Here is a 16,381-nt window from a genome sequence, read left to right on the forward strand (position 1 = left end):
CCCCTTAGAGTAAGGAGACTGCTCCTAGTTTCCATCACTCGGTTCTCTCTATTCCCACAAGGACCATAATTTCACTGTGGGGCAATGTTAGAGGGGCGTGAGCATGTACATGTTGACAAGGTCTGCTTCATCTTCACACATTCACCTGACTTTCCCCCTATTCCATTTCTAGACCACAAGCTACTGAAATGAACTAATATTCATGGTTTAAATCTGGTAGAAATGAAACAGGAATGTATCACTAGGAAGATGACAAGTTTGACAGAATGAAGAAGCAGAAACTTGCTGATAGGACACACCATGACAATGATGTCCTGTTCTCACCGCCCGCGTAATTTAAGTGTGTTATGAATGCACACAGCACTCTGAAGGGCGGTACACAAAACGACACTCCACCGAGAACACGCTCCCACAGCAGGCAGCCCCCGCTCAGCAGTAACATGCTGCACAGCCCTCTGCGTCCTGGTGCAGAGCAGCCAACAGGGAGATGGGGTTTATGAGTAACAGCGAGACTGAGCTGGCTAATTACTTACCTTCTCACTTATGACAGGCTGGCTCGTCTAACTTTTTGTGTCCTCTCTTGTCATAGCTCGGCGGCAAACGGTTATGATTCAGCAGAGGTTTGGACCTGACAGTTAAAAAGAACTTTTTTTAATTAAAAAACAAAAAACAAAAAAAACAACATTAGACAGGAACGTCCCCCCGCACTGCAGTCTTGCTTTCCTTGCCCTCTGTGAGCGTGTCTCTCGTTTTCTCTCTTTGCAAGGCAAGCTACGTCGTGGTCTATAAATATTGACCCTGACACTTGCTCAGGGCTTCACTTGCTCATGGCACAGGTCTGTGTTACTGAACACCGTGGTAATGCGCAGGCAAAGTTCTCAGCTGCTCAGACAAAGCTGGGGATTGGCTCACTACCCAGCAACCCTGTGCCTGCCTGGAAATACCATTTTCCTGCCAGCTTTACAGATGCTATGGGCCTTTCCTGAGGCCCAAATCAGGCACAGAAGGGCAATTATGAGGTTTGTCTCAAGAAGTCGTTTTCCTCAAGCAGGTGGAAAGAAAGGGGTGGGGGGAGAGGGCTGGGCACAGTGGAAGACAAGAAAGGAAATACCACCTTTACTTTGGCCAAACAACATCATCTCAAACCCTATATAAAATCAGACCTAAATATCATTCAATCAAGCTTCACAAAATGAAATTATTACAATTTCTGCATATTGTGAGTGAGCAAAAGATACAGAAAAGCATTTTCTGCCATAGTTGTTAATGCTCCTCATAGAAAAAGTCTGTGTTTTTTAGTTCAAAATCCTTATGAGTAATGGAATACAAAGAAATATTTAAAAAAAAAAAAAAGAAATATTTCAACCTCAATAAGTGCATTTCCAGAATTATAGAAATGCACTGGAAAGTATAATATTAATAAAGATTGATTTATGTATTTGGTGAAAAAAGCTAAAACATAACTCAAATTATATGAATGTATTAACTACTACTAGATTTTAATCATGAGAATTATAATTATTTTACTTTATATATTTTTCAGATTAAGGATAAACTCTAAGCCATGATGTTTGCAGGTGATATGAACAAGGACAGCATTACACATGTATACCACATACAATATCCACAGTAGGAATGATTAGAAAATAAATCAAGGTCATATTTCTTTTTCTTTTAGCCAAGAATAATCATATGTTTGCTTTATTAACATTTCCTCCCTTGGTTAAATTCACCAAAAAGGCATCTTTAGAAATAACTTGGTCACTAATTCGTTTTATAGTTGAGAAAATGTGCTCCCAGGCTGGTTAACTTCACATGGTCACAGGCAAGTTTGCAGCAGAGTTAAAACCAGAGTCTTTCCCTTATTGTTCACAATGGTGTGCTCCTTCTGGCACAAGAGTGGTTCTCAAATTCATTTTTTAAGTTCAAAATCCTATCTTCATGTGAAATCTTACTGAAACCATAGCCAGAAAAACAACTAGCATAAAACAAAATAGCCTTTTACAGTTTGACTGACCCAAAAAAAGAGTTGTGCACAAGAATTAATTAGCAATTTAAATCCACTGTGCTTTATTTCATTCAATAATTAATATTTATCCAATAGATTAACTTATTACCAGGAGAAGTACACAGCCGGTTGCTGAAGAGACAAAGGTAATATGTAGGTCCTACTCTTAGAGATCTCCCAGTCCAATTTCAGAGGGGAAAGAAAAACTGTGTTCATGTAATAAGGGAGAGTAATGAGGGAGCATATGAAACACAGGCATCTGAGCCAATGGGAAGTGAAGGTATAATAGATGCAGACTTGTGCATCTTAAAATATGAGTAGAAGGCAGTGAGGCAAAAAATAAGATAATAAAGACAAACAGGCATGGAAAAGCAGGACATGGAACTTCAAATAGTTCTTACTGGAGCATAGAACGTGAAGCAGAAAATACATTTTTTAAAAATGTTAAAGAATGCGATTCACTTACTCCTTTCCGTCTCCAGAACCCCAGGAATCACTGGTCTTACTGTCTCTATAGTTTTGCCTTGTTCTGAATGTCATGTAGTTGGAATCATACACTATCTAGCCTCTTCAGACTGGTTTCTTTTAGTTGGCAATTGAATGGATAGTTTTAATGGAGTCAATGTCCAAATTCTCTTCTACATAAACTCTTTATTAATACCTGGCTAACAGCGATGCTTTATTCACAACAACCTTTCTTCTACTTCACATGAGAAAGGGACACTCTCTTCTACCCCAAATATTGCCTTGGGGTCATAGAAAATTTATAATTTTAAAATTTCAATTAATTCCTTACATTTTTGTTGAAGAGAAGTATGATAGAGAAACAGTTAAAGACTTTTAACTATAAAAATATCACATAAAAATTCTATGAGGAAGTGAGATGGAAATACAGGTCAAGAAAATAAAATAGTAATGTAAATTTTTCAGCTTTTAACAGAAGAGTCTATTCAGTATTATTTAAATGAATAATGGTTTTATTAAATTGCTGTGGATTTAGATTCCATTGAGTATTCTTAAAATAGTTGATACAGGTTTTATTTTAAAATGTCAATAGTCCCAATAGGGTAGAAATTAAATTCTTTGCAAGTACATATTTTACCACAGGTGAAAAATTGTAGATGTTAACTTGGTAATGTGTGAGTGGTTACATAGTTTTTCAAAATTCCTTTAAAGGTATGTGAACAAAAATAGTGGAAGACTGCTAGCCTACTGTATAAAACCCAAGTTTTTAACCTGGAATATAAAACTTTTCATCACCTTTCTCCCTCTAAGGAGATTTCAGGGCAGTGAAACTATTCTGTGTGAGAGTGGAATGGTAGGTACATAACATTATACATTTAGCAAAATCCTAGAACTGTACCACACAAAGAGAGATCCCCAATGAAAACTATGGACTTTAGTTAAATCTTTCTCTTGTCTTTCTAAGCATGTGTCTAGAGGAGCATTATAATTTATTGAGCAATTACCACCTAACAAGGGCTTAAGAAATATATTATCTAACTAAATACAATCCTGCCAAGCGGGTATGCCTTTGCTATTTGAAGATGGAAAAAATTAGGCTTAGAGTTATTAAGGGGCTTGTCTGAAACCATATAACTTATGAATAGTAGATATGAAATTCAGCCCAAACTTTAACAAGACCACAGTACCACATACTGCCTTTATTTAATCATTTATTTAATCATTTAAATAAGATAGAGATTGCCCATGCCAGGCAAGGAAGTGGATTCAACAGTACCCTAACAAAATCAGAAGGAATAAAAAGATTCTTCCTGCATTTATTCAAGGAACTGGAAGAATTTTGATACTGAGTGTTAAACAGTAGCATAAAGAAGAGACTAACAAATTAATCAGTGGAAACCAGTGGACAAAAGTAAGGTAGGTGATATGCCCTATTAAGAAGAACTTAAAGGGTTTTATCTTCAATTCAAATCAAGAGAAAGGAACACATCAAGAATCAAAAGTGTGCAGAAACCGGTTTGGCTCAGTGGATAGATCCAAACCTGCGGACTGAAAGGTCCTAGGTTCGATTCAGGTCAAGGGCATGTACCTTGGTTGGGGGCACATCCCCAGCAGGGGGTGTGCAAGAGGCAGCTGATTGATGTTTCTCTTTCATCAATGTTTCTAACTCTCTATCTCTCTCTCTTCCTCTCTCTAAAAAAATCAATAATTTTTTTAAACCAAAAGTGTGAAGACTCAATATTGTCAAAATATCAGTTCTTACATATTTTATTTATAGATTCAATACAATTCTATAAAAAATTCCAGGAAGTTATTTTGTGGAAATAAATCCACACTAAAGTTTATATAAAGAGGCAAAAAACTCAGAATAGCCAATGCAATATTGTTGAAGAACAACAAAGTTGGAGGCTGACACTAATAGACATCAAGACTTATACAGTTGTCAGCCAGCTTGGCTCAGTAGTTGAGCACTGACTATGAACCAGGAAGTCTTGGTTCAATTCCCCGTCAGGGCACATGCCTGGGTTTCGGGCTTGATCCCCAGTAGGGAGCATGCAGGAGGCAGCTGATTAAGGAATCTCTTTCATCATTGATGTTTCTCTCTCTCTCTCTCTCTCTCTCTCCCTCTTCCTTCCTCTCTGAAATCAATAAAAAAAATTTTTTTAACTTATTACAATAATCAAGATAGTGTGGTGTTGGAGGAAAAATAGACAAATAGCTGAATGGAAGAGAACAGAGAGCTCAGAAATAGGCTCACATAAATATAGACAACTGATCTTTGACAAAGGAGCAAAGACAATATAATGGAGCAAAGATAATCTTTTCAACAAATGGTGCTAAACAACTGGACCATCCATATCAAAATACTTAATCAAGAGAAAGATTTTATACCTCTCCCAAAAATCAACTCAAAATGTATTGAAAAACCCAAATGTAAAATGCAACACTATAAAACTCTAGGTAATGTTGGAGAAAGCCTAAATGACTTGAGTATGGCAATGAATATTGAAACACCAAAGGCACAATCCATGAAAGAAATAATTGATAAGGTAGTTTCATTAAAATTAAAAATTTCATCTCTGCAGAAGAAAATTTTAAAAGTATGAGTTTGGCATGAACCTCAGTTGCTGGCTAGATCCCTGGCCCTGATCAGGAGGCAATTTATTGATGTCTCTCTCACAGTGGATGATTCTCTCTCTCTCTGTCTCTCCCCCTCCCTTCCATTTTCTCTGAGAGAGGGAGGCGGGGGAAGAATAAGAATGAGAAGACAACCTATAGACTGTGAGAAAATAGTTGCAAAAGACACATCTGATACAGGACTGTTACCCAAAATGTACAAAGAACTCCTAAAACTCAACCATAAAAAAACAGACCATTTTAAAAACTGAGCCAAAGACCTTAACAAAAACACCAAAGAAAATTTACAGATGGCTAATAAGTATATGAAAAGATGTTCCATATCTCATGTCATCAGGGAAATGAAAGCTAAAACAACAATGAGATACCACCAGACATCTATTGGAACAGCCAAAATCTGGAACACTGGCAACACCAAGTGCTAAGAAAGGACACAGAAGAACAGGAACTTTCAGATGTTTATGGCAGCTCTATTCATAACTGCCAAAACTTGGAAGCAATCAAGATGCCCTTCTGTAGGTGGATAAATAACTTGGGGCACAGCCAAACAATGGAACATTATTCAGCACTAAGAAGAAATGAGCTATCAAGCCATAAAGATGTGGAGGAAACTTAAGTGCATTTTAGTAAGTGAAGGAAGCCAATCTGAAAAGGACACATACTATAATTTCACCTATTGCACATTCTACAAAAGACAAAACTATGGCGATAGTAAACAGATCAGGATTTGAGAGATGGGAATGAGAGGGATAAGTAGGCAAAGCACAGAGGGTTCCTAGAGCAGTAAAATACTCTGTATGCCACTATAATAACAGATACATGTCATCACCTATGCGTCCAAACCCACAGACTGTATACCACCAAAGTGAACCTTAAACTATGAACTTTGGGTGATATGATGTGTCAGTGTAGGCCCGTCAATTGCACAAATATACCATTCTGGTGGGAAACACTGACAATAATGATTATACATGTGTCGGGGCAGAGAACGTATGGGAAAATTCTACTTTCCTTTCAATTTTGCTGTGAACATAAACTTCTCTAAAAAAACAAAAGTCTTTAAAAAGTCAAAGGTGGCTTCTCCTTCTGGTAGCTGGGTCTTTGCCGAGGCAGAGTTATATAGAAAGAAGGAACAACTTGGAAGATAAATTTAGTCTCTAATGGTATGAACTTGATGTATCTGCTATAACCAAGCAAATATGTACAGAAATCATTAAAATATATTGATTTATAATACAGGAGAAAGACTGTACCAACTCAGTAACCTTCTATTCTTGTTTTGGGTCTGGAAACCAATATAAGCAATTCTCAACACAGAAACCAAAGTAGTCACTTAAAAAGAATTCACTCAGATAATATTCACCTCCTACTCAAAACCCCTACCAGCTTCCCATTTTGTTAAGAGTAAAAGCTCAACTTCTTATCTATATTAATAAAAAGGTAATATGCTAATTAGACCAGATGTCTCCCAGACATCCTTCCTGACAAAGCTGGGCCCGAGAGAAGCTTCCCGCCTATGGTCCTGGGTGCCAGTGGCTGCAGCTCAGAAGAAGCCACCCACCCTTGGTCCTGGGCGCCTATGCCTGTGCCAGCCCGGGTGAAACTAGCCCAGGTCCTGGGTGCCTGTGGCGGACCGAAGGGAGGGGAGCCCAGGTCCCGGGTTCCTGCGGGCAGCTGGCCGGAGGAGGGAAAGCCTGGGTCCCCAGTGCAGGGCCAAGGTAGAGGTAGTTAAGGGCGATCAGACAGGCAGGCTGAAGGGTTAGAGGAAATCAGGCAAGCAGGCAGGCAAGCAGTTTGGAGCCAGAGGTCCCAGATGATGAGAAGCATGCCCGACTGCTGATTTAGACTCAATCCTTCTAACCCAGCAGTCGGACATCCCCCGAGGGGCCCCGGATTGGAGAGGGTGCAGACCAGGCTAAGGGACCCCACCTCCACCCCCCATGCACCAGTGAATTTCATGCACCGGGCCTCATTAGGTCTCTGACAGTGTCCACTACACCCCCTCATTTTCTCAGTTCCAGCCCGCATGTTCTTCTATTGTTCCTTAATGTACCTGACAAGTTTGCCCTTCATGGCTTTCAGCTTGCTGTTCCTTCACTGGCATGTTCTCTTGCAGGCAGCTTCAGGGCTCATTCCTTCACCTCCTTCAGGTTCCGTTTCAAATACCTTAAAGTGAATCCTACTACTACCATACTATTCCAAATGACAAACTTCCTTATTTACTATTTAACTAGAGGCTCAGTGCATTTGGGGGGTGGAGGGGTGACCCTCAACCCAGCCTGCACCCTCTCCAATCTGGGACCCCTCAAGGAATGTCTAACTACATGTTTAGGCCTGATCCCAATCCTAAATGAGCAGTCGGACATTCCTCTCACAATCCAAGACTGCTGATTCCCAACTGCTTGCCTACTTGCTTGCCTGCCTGCATGCCTGCCTGATTGCCCCTAACTGCTTCTGCCTGCCAGCCTGATCACCCCCTAACCACTCCCCTGCCAGCCTGATTGATGCCTAACTGCTTCCTTATTGTCCTGATTGCCCCTAATGCCCTCCCCTGCTGGCCTAGTCACCCCTAACTGCTCTCCCCTACCGGTCTGGGTCCCTCCATTGCTCTACCCTGCCGGCCATCTTGTGGCAGCCATCTTGTGTGTTGTAGTGACAGTCAATTTGCCTATTACCTCTTTATTAGATAGGGTTATTAGATAGGATTGTTACTGCCAGTCTCTTCCAACAGAATGTAAGTTCAGTGACAGCACAGGTTTCATGTGCCTAAACTGAGTCTTCCACACAACAAACACCCAATAACTGTGTGTTCTATAAAAACTTACGAGATCTGTAAGCCACTGGCCAACATAGGTGGATCCTAAAGACAAGAGGTCTCTCAGCAACAGAATGCATAATGAAAAGTAACCCAAACCCAGCATTTAAAAGTTGAGTCAAGAAAGAGAAATCCACAAAAACTGTAAAACAACTATACGTGTAAGCAGGAGCAGGAGGAGAAAATGAGAAAATGAATGAGGATGGGGTATTCAGGAAGGAGTAGTCAACAATGATGAATGCCACGGAAAGATCAAACAGGAAAGGGATTGAAAACAGCCCATTAAACATAACACTCATCAAGCACTGGGGTTCTAAATATTGGAGCTGTACATTTTAAAAGGATAAATTGTAGCACATTACTGATTATATTTCAACAAAGCATGTATTTAAAAACATAGAAAGAGAGCAATGGTGGCTGATCTGTTACCACTGGTGTTGAGAAGTAAGCAAGTGAAGTGAGACAGAAAATAAAATCTCACTTTGGCAGTTTGGCCAGGACGAAAAGAGAAAGAAAAAGGTAATAACCTATAACCACAACCAGATAAAACACCAACAACTCACTATGGTATCGAGGTGAAGTGTTTTAAAATCAAGCTAACTTGAGTTTTGTTTGTCTCAGTTACATAAATTATATAACCTTAGTTTCCTCATCAGTAAAATGGGTTTACTATTACTCCCTATGTCACTGAGTATCAGTAGTCCATTTCTTTTCATTTTTGAGTAATAATTTATTGTATAGATATGCCACATTTCACTTATCCATTCATCAGCTGATGGACATTTGAGTTGTTTCCACTTTTGAGCTACTATAAATAATGCTGCTATGAACTTTAATGTACAAGTTTTTATGTGACCATTTTATGTTTTCATTATGCTTGGATAAATGCCTAGGAGTAAAATTGCTACGTAATATAGTAATTTTATGTTTAGCATTTTAAAGAACTGTGAAACTGTTTTCCCCAAGTAGCTGCATCATTTTATATCCCTACCAACAATGTATAAGGGTTTCAATTTCTCCACATACTTCAAACACCTGTAATTACCTGCCTTTTTTATTACAGCAATACTGGTGAATATAAAGTAGAATCTCATTGTGGTTTTAATTTGCATTACTCTAATGACTAGTAATGTTAAACATTTTTCAAGTACTTATTTGCCTTTTGGCTATTTACTTTTCACTTCCACTGAATATAATTTCAGAAAATCCTAGGACCAAATAAAACTTAGAACATATTTTTAAGGGCCAGCTTGTTGTACCTGGCATAGATATAGCCACTCACTTGTTAGCTGAAGAAATGATTAAACTAATAAATAAAATATTAAAATTTAAAAATCCTCGACTTATTACTATATATCTAACTAACCATTTGAATTTTTATGTAATTTCAATAGAAAGTAAGAGAAACTTTTCAAAGGAAAAGAAACTTTAAAAAAATATAATAACCAAGAAAAACTGCTAATCTTTTGTTTAGTACGATGGTAAATATCTACATTAGTATTTTTAGTCTGGAAATACTAAGTTCTCTATCAGATCAATGTTAGGAAACGAAAATTGTAATCCAGTTACCCACTAATATTTTCATTTAGTGCTTCCTTGAAGGTAGAGGTGACAAAAGCAAAGTATTGATTAAGTAGTGAATGATTTTTTTAAAAGGTTGTTGACAAACTTAATCAGATATGAATACTACAGATTTACCTACCACTATAAATAATGAGACACTCCTCAGGGGGAAATGGGTACAGGAAAATATAACCTTAGTTTCCTCATCATACTGATGAGGAAACTAAGGTTATATAATTTATGTAACTGAGACAAACAAAACTCAAGTTAGCTTGATTTTAAAACACTTCACCTCGATACCATAGTGAGTTGTTGGTGTTTTATCTGGTTGTGGTGTTTTCTCAACGCCATGTTTCAGAAAGACCTGAGGGAATATGTGGCTTTCAATGGAAATGACTGAGGAAGAAAGAAAACTGACTCTACAGTGGTCTGTTTCTCCTTGTTTTTTCCTCCACGGGCCTACTGCTAGTCACATCATATACAGAGTCACTTACCTTTAACTCTAAAGCTTTTTGTTCTCAAGTAATAAATCCTTTGGGCTCTCGGGACCCACAGGAAAATCATACACAACTCTACTAGCCTTTACTGCTGCCAGTTTATTGTACTTACCCATGATTAGCTTGAGAAGTATTGACTGTACACTTAATAAATAGGTGATTTGTTCTTCTCAACTAGAACAATGTTGTATATAAATTGAAAGAAGAAAAGTACTAAATAAGAAAGCCATAGCACAGAATGGGTATCTTTTTTAACTTTCATTTTACATTGTACCAACTAGTACCAAACTAAATAAAACATTTTATCATGTATAAGTAGGAATTGTTCTGCAATTCATAGTGGATAGAAATCATATAACCAGAATCAATAACAAAGCTCAATTATGTTTAATAAAATAAGGTGATATAAAGAGTGAAAAGCATCAGGAATATAAGGTTACTTTTATAGGACAGTTGTTGCTAAATGGTCTTACATCAAAACTACACAAATGCCTCTTCATGCTCAATAATATCTGAGTTCCCAGCTACATATCAGTATTTCCATTTGTTTTGCTCTTATAGCCACACACATATTTATATGCTACTAAAGATCATATCAAACAGTGTTTTTAATATAGCAAATATTTGCAATATAATATCAAGCATTTACTACTTTTTAAAAGTATACAATTCTTAAAATCATCACATAAATTTATTTATTTTTTATATGTTTTATTGATTTTTTACAGAGAGGAAGAGAGAGGGATAGAGATTTAGAAACATCGATGATAGAGAATCATTGATCAGCTGCCTCTTGCACACCCCCTATTGGGGATGTGCCCGCAACCAAGGTACATGCCCTTGACAGGAATCAAACCTGGGACCTTGCAGTCTGCAGGATGATGCTCTATCCACTGAGCCAAATCGGTTTTGGCATTCATCACATAAATTTAATACCCATTCCTGAAAATGAAGGAATTAATTTTCATTTTTTATTAAAAATAAAATTTTTAATAAAAATTTAAAATTTTAAAATTTAAATTTTAAAATTTCTAATTTAAATTTTGCTACCATCACTCTAAACTGGAAATTAGGTTAAATCTATGGGACAATAAGAATCTTTATGATGAGAATTTTTAATTCCATTAATTTCTGAATAGCTTTCTCTCATCCTAAACTTGTAACTGAACTCTTAATACTTGTTACATTTTAAAGAACAACTCATTTGAGGATCTTTTAATTCATATAGATACCCATGGTAATCAATGTGACATTAACTTAATGGAATATTTATTTCTAGACCAAATTACAGTACATTTTGTTAGACAGCGGACATGAAATCTCGAGAAATTAGTAGGTGTCCTCTCTAAGGCAGGAAAGGAGAGCAGGGAAGATGAGGGTTCCCCAAAACAAGCTACACATGCATTGCTGAGAGTGCACAGGGAGGAATCCCAGCCAGGAAGGATTCTGCAAAAACTAACAACCCGATGGAGGAGGGAAAGCCTTGTTTACCACATTTAAGCTGACCTTTTTCACTATTCATTCATCATAAGGCAGTAGCTCATAAAAATATCACTGAATGATTAAAATTTATCATGCAGTAAAAATGGGAATGCACATTAAGTCTGATCATTCATAAAATAAAATAAAAACATTTATTTCACTACTCTATGATGAATCTGTTTTCAGAGGGAGGATTTAGACCATAAAGCTGAGGAATATAATTATTCACTTTAAAGCCACTTTTTTCTAATCAGAACAAAATTCCAAAGAAAGCAAGCAAAACATGAAGAAAATAAAGCAAACTAATTTTAACAAGAAATAGATGAGCTAACCATTTTTGGTTCACATATAGAATGTTTCTATTGGCTGTTCTGCTTCAAAGAACCTGAAACTTTCGTTAAATGTACTATCAAAATTAACTAAGGTGTAAAGCAGAAAAAGAGACTAAAAATGAAAAAATACCTACTACTTTAGAATAGATGAAAACTGAACAACAGGAGTGAACAGTACCCTCCCCCCCACCCACCCCCTGCCAATTAGCTTCATTCTGGTATTTGGTCTAATGTGACCAAGAACAGAACTGGAATTGGGCTGAGGATATGAGGATATGTAGGAGGTAAAAGGAGGAAAAAAAAGAATTAAAAAAAAATTTATAGTTATTTTATGCTCCAATAAAAAGATGAAATAATGGTAAATAGCACCTCTGCTTAGTAATAACTTGCTAATATATATATTTTTGAATATGTTTTTATGGATTTTTAGAGAGAAAGGAAGGGAGAGGGACAGAGAGATAGAAACATCCATGAAAGAAAAACATCATGGATTCACTGCCTCCAATATGCCTCCTACTGGGGATCAAGCCCTGAACCCAGACATGTGCCCTGACCTGGAATCGAACTTGCAACCTCTTGGTTCCAGGGTTGACACCCAACCATTGAGCAATACCACCCGTTTTGTTTTATTTTGGAAACAATTTGCATTGAACTTCAACACTGAATTGAAATAAGTGTTTTACATAACTATTTGTGTTAGCGGACCTGAAACTTGATGCTTAAGTAGCACCAATAGAGAATATGAAATAATATTTTACAGGATTCTCAAAACATACCACCAGGGTCAAGGGATCCCTATTGATGGGGTAAAACCTCTCACTGCCCAATTCTTAATAGCATGTACAAATCTAACAACTCACATTCACATGGCACTTTGTATTTGAAGTATTCTTTCTCATGTCATCTCACTTGATCATCAGGACAAGCCAATGAGAAAGTGTTCCTATTTCACATATGAGGAAACCAAAGTTCAAAGCAGGTAAGGCAACAGCCCGATGTGTCAGAGTTTGAAAGTAGAGAAAAAACTGAATTCAGGTCCTTTCACATTAAGTCTTTGGACCTCACCACTATACTTTTCAATAATATCAGAGGGGCCATATTCAAAAAGTTATTTTCCTGTGGAAAAAATAATAATTTCTAGGGGAAGGACTGAAGCCTTCCAATTTGAAGCACACATATTTTTGTTGAGAATGGCACCACACACACATTATATTACCTGGGTAATGACAGTCCTACCACTTGGTCATCCAAGTTAAAAATTTCCACGTTCCACTTCTGCTCTCTCCTATTTCCCATCAGTGGCTACATACTCAGGTGTCTATCTTTGAAATAAAGACTCTCAAGTTTGTCCCCTCTTTTCCCTTCCCTCTGTTCCTACCAAAAAATCAGGTTTAGCTTTTACGGAGCCTTAAATACTGAAACAATCACAGTGTGGTCTCCTGTCACCACTCTCCTTGCTGCCACGCCAATCTCCCACAATGCCACTGCACTCAAGACTGTCTCTCAGCACCTCCTCTGGCTGAAAAACAACAGAGGGTCCAAATGCCTCAGCACAGAACACAGGCCTCTCCCCGATACTGACCTGGGGCTACCCTTTCGGTTTCGTTTCCCTTTGGCCCACAAACCCCACATCACACTCTCCTACCATACCCAGCCTTATGTTCACTGGGAATGCTGACGACAGCAGCTCTTCCACGGGTCTGTGTCCCTTCATACAATGTCCTTCTGTAAACTTTTATTTCTTTGGAAATTCAGCTGGTCCAAGACGAGCTCCAACTATATGGGAATGCAAAACTAAAGTGTAAAAACAGAAAACTTCTTTGGATGCTGTGACTCAAGACTTCTTTCCCTCTTTGCTTGTCACCTCCTTCTTAAAAACATGTCAAATGGCTCGATTTGCACTGGTTGTGATCCCTGCTAAAAGCAGAAGGGAAAAAGCACACACCAGTCCCTGGAGTGCCAGGCAAAGCAGGGACACTGCCGTGCATCTCAGGGTGATTTGGGGAAACCTGGCCAGCGTTTCCGTCCTGAGTAACCACTCTTCTTCCTCTGTTTTACAGCCTTTGTGACAGAAAACAAGGCAGTGAACAATTGCACATTAACCATAATATGTTCGTTTCAACTGTGTAACTGCCCTTTTGAAAGACCTACTAATCCAACTTTCAGATAAAACTATGCATAGTAGTACTGGCGAGATTTTGAAGCAGGATATAATGGGGGAAAGTAGCCCTAAGTAGCATTTAAGTGCTAAAATTGTGACCAGAGTACCAATAGAACTAACAGTGCCTCTACCAAGAGAATTCTGAAACATTTATTTGTCCATCTAGAGATGGCTACATTTTCTTTTGGGCAGAACATCAAAGTTCAGAGTACACTGATGAAAGTTATCTTTGGGTTTACCAGCAATCAATACCAATTAAAGGCTACTTTTAAAATGCATATCAGGTGTTACTGGAAAATGCATCCATCTGAATAGCAGCTATGGCAAAGAACTTTATCAAAGAGGGTAAACAACCTATAAAAAGTCCCATGTGAGTGATGAAAACCTTGTTCAGATGACAAGCCACATATTAGTCAGAAGCTAGTGCTCAGACTTATTGGCACCGACAACATTTTCCTAATTTCCTAAGTGTGCATAACATCACACCCCCATTATTTATTGCTCTGTTCTATTAAAACTATTTCAGCTTCCTTGTATTCCTGACAAATCTATTTTATAATTTTAAATGTATTTTTATTGATTTCAGGGAAGAAGGAAGAGGGAGAGAGATAGAAATATCCACGATGAGAGAGAATCAAGGATCGACTGCCTCCTGCAAGTCCCCTACTGGGGATCGAGCCCCCAACCTGGGCATGTGCCCTTGATTGGAATTGAACCTGGGACCTTTCAGTTCACAGGCCAACGCTCTATCCACTGAGCCAAACCAGTTAGGGCTATTTTATCATTTTAATTAGCAGTTGTAATGCTTCTTGTGGAATATTTTGTATTTACTTATGCTTTCACTCAAGAAAACACTTGCTGAGGACCTGTTATGGGTTTGGCACTATAGACACAGTTCCTCTTCTCAGGGAGGCTGGAGGCTGGAGAAGGTGTCAGAGGACTGGTGAACAGATCGTTATAATAGAGTATGGCAGTGGCCATGGTACAGACAGAGCATAGAAAAACGGACTCCTCCTGTACACGGAGCTCAGGGAAGGCTTTTTAGAGACGGAGGTGATCATCTGATTTCTTAAAATAGAAGTTAACCAGAGAATATATGATGATTGCAGATGTGTGGCACTTTAGGATGATAGTAAGATTCCCCCACCACCACCACCCTGCCACACAGTATGGTGATGAATGAGAGCCCCAATTGATGGAAACTAGCCCAAGCATAATATCACTTCCCTCAGAGTTTGTCTCGGGTTTTGCCACATTTCTAGGTTAACTTTGTCTTTGTCTATTGACATTTTCACTCATTTCACCCTATGATTTATTCTAATTTTTTAAATGGGATCCCAAATTTTTTCAAGCTATTTTTTTTAGTGTAGATACAACAATGTGTATTCCCATCATCATTTTCTATCAACATTTTTTAGAATATATTTTTATTGATTTCAGAGGAAGAGTGAAGGAGAGAGAGATAGAAACATCAATGATGGCCGAAACCGGTTTGGCTCAGTGGATAGAGTGTCGGCCTGCAGACTGAGGGGTCCCGGGTTCGATTCCGGTCAAGGGCATGTACCTTGGTTGTGGGCACATCCCCAGTAGGGGGTGTGCAAGAGGCAGATGATCAATGGTTCTCTCTCATTGATGTTTCTAACTCTCTATCCCTCTCTCTTCCTCTCTGTAGAAAATCAATAGAATATATTAAAAAAGAAAAAGAGAAAGAAACATCAATGATGATAGAGAAGCATTGCTTGGCTGCTTCCTACACACTCCACACTAAGGATCGAGCCCACAACCCAGCCATGTGACCTTGACCAGAATCAAACCAAACCTGGGACCCTTCAGTCCATAGACCAATGCTTTATCCACTGAGCTAGACTGGTAGACTAACATTTTTATTCATTTACTCAAAAAGATATCTCTTGAGCAACTGTGACATGACAGGTTTGGTTAAAAGTGCTAGAAATATGATGGCAAACCAAACATGCTGGGCATGCCCTCCTGAACTCCACATTCTAGTGGCCAATAAAAAGAAAACTAACCACTGACTGTGATAACATCTGATAGAGAAAAAGAAAGGACATGAAATGATAAAAGTGGCACAGAATGAAGTGACAATGCTGGGAAAAGGAAGCTTCCACATGATGATTAGAAAAAGTTTTGCCTGTGGCCACACCCTTGGAGCTGAAGCCTGATGATGAGAAGGAGACAACCATGTAAAGACATGGAAGAAGAGCATTCTGGGAAAAGACAAAGCTAACAGTAAGACCCTTGGGTAAGAACCATCCTGGGTATTCAAGTGACAACAAAAAAGAAAAGGAGGGGCAGACCAGAGTTGGCACACAATGAAGTCAAATAATTAGACAGTGACTGAATGATTTGGGTGTTTGGGAACTGTGCTGCACATTAGAATCACCTAGACCAGTGGTCGGC

At 38.4% G+C, this 16,381-nt stretch overlaps 1 protein-coding gene across 8 annotated transcripts in view; it reads right to left on the reverse strand.

Annotated features, from left to right (window-relative positions):
* Positions 1-16,381, reverse strand: part of BMPR1B (bone morphogenetic protein receptor type 1B) — a 369,968-nt gene that overhangs the window by 159,374 nt on the left and 194,213 nt on the right. For 7 of the 8 annotated variants that reach the window (XM_084897221.1, XM_084897222.1, XM_084897220.1 and 4 more), the window contains exon 3: positions 534-628. The exons of the other annotated variant lie outside the window; for it this stretch is intronic. The gene's annotated coding sequence lies outside the window, so the exon portion shown is untranslated. The remainder of the gene's footprint in view (positions 1-533; positions 629-16,381) is intronic. 8 annotated transcript variants of the gene reach the window in all.

This window comes from Pipistrellus hanaki, assembly GCF_964339955.1.
Source record: "Pipistrellus hanaki genome assembly, chromosome: 1".
Lineage (NCBI taxonomy): Eukaryota > Metazoa > Chordata > Mammalia > Chiroptera > Vespertilionidae > Pipistrellus > Pipistrellus hanaki.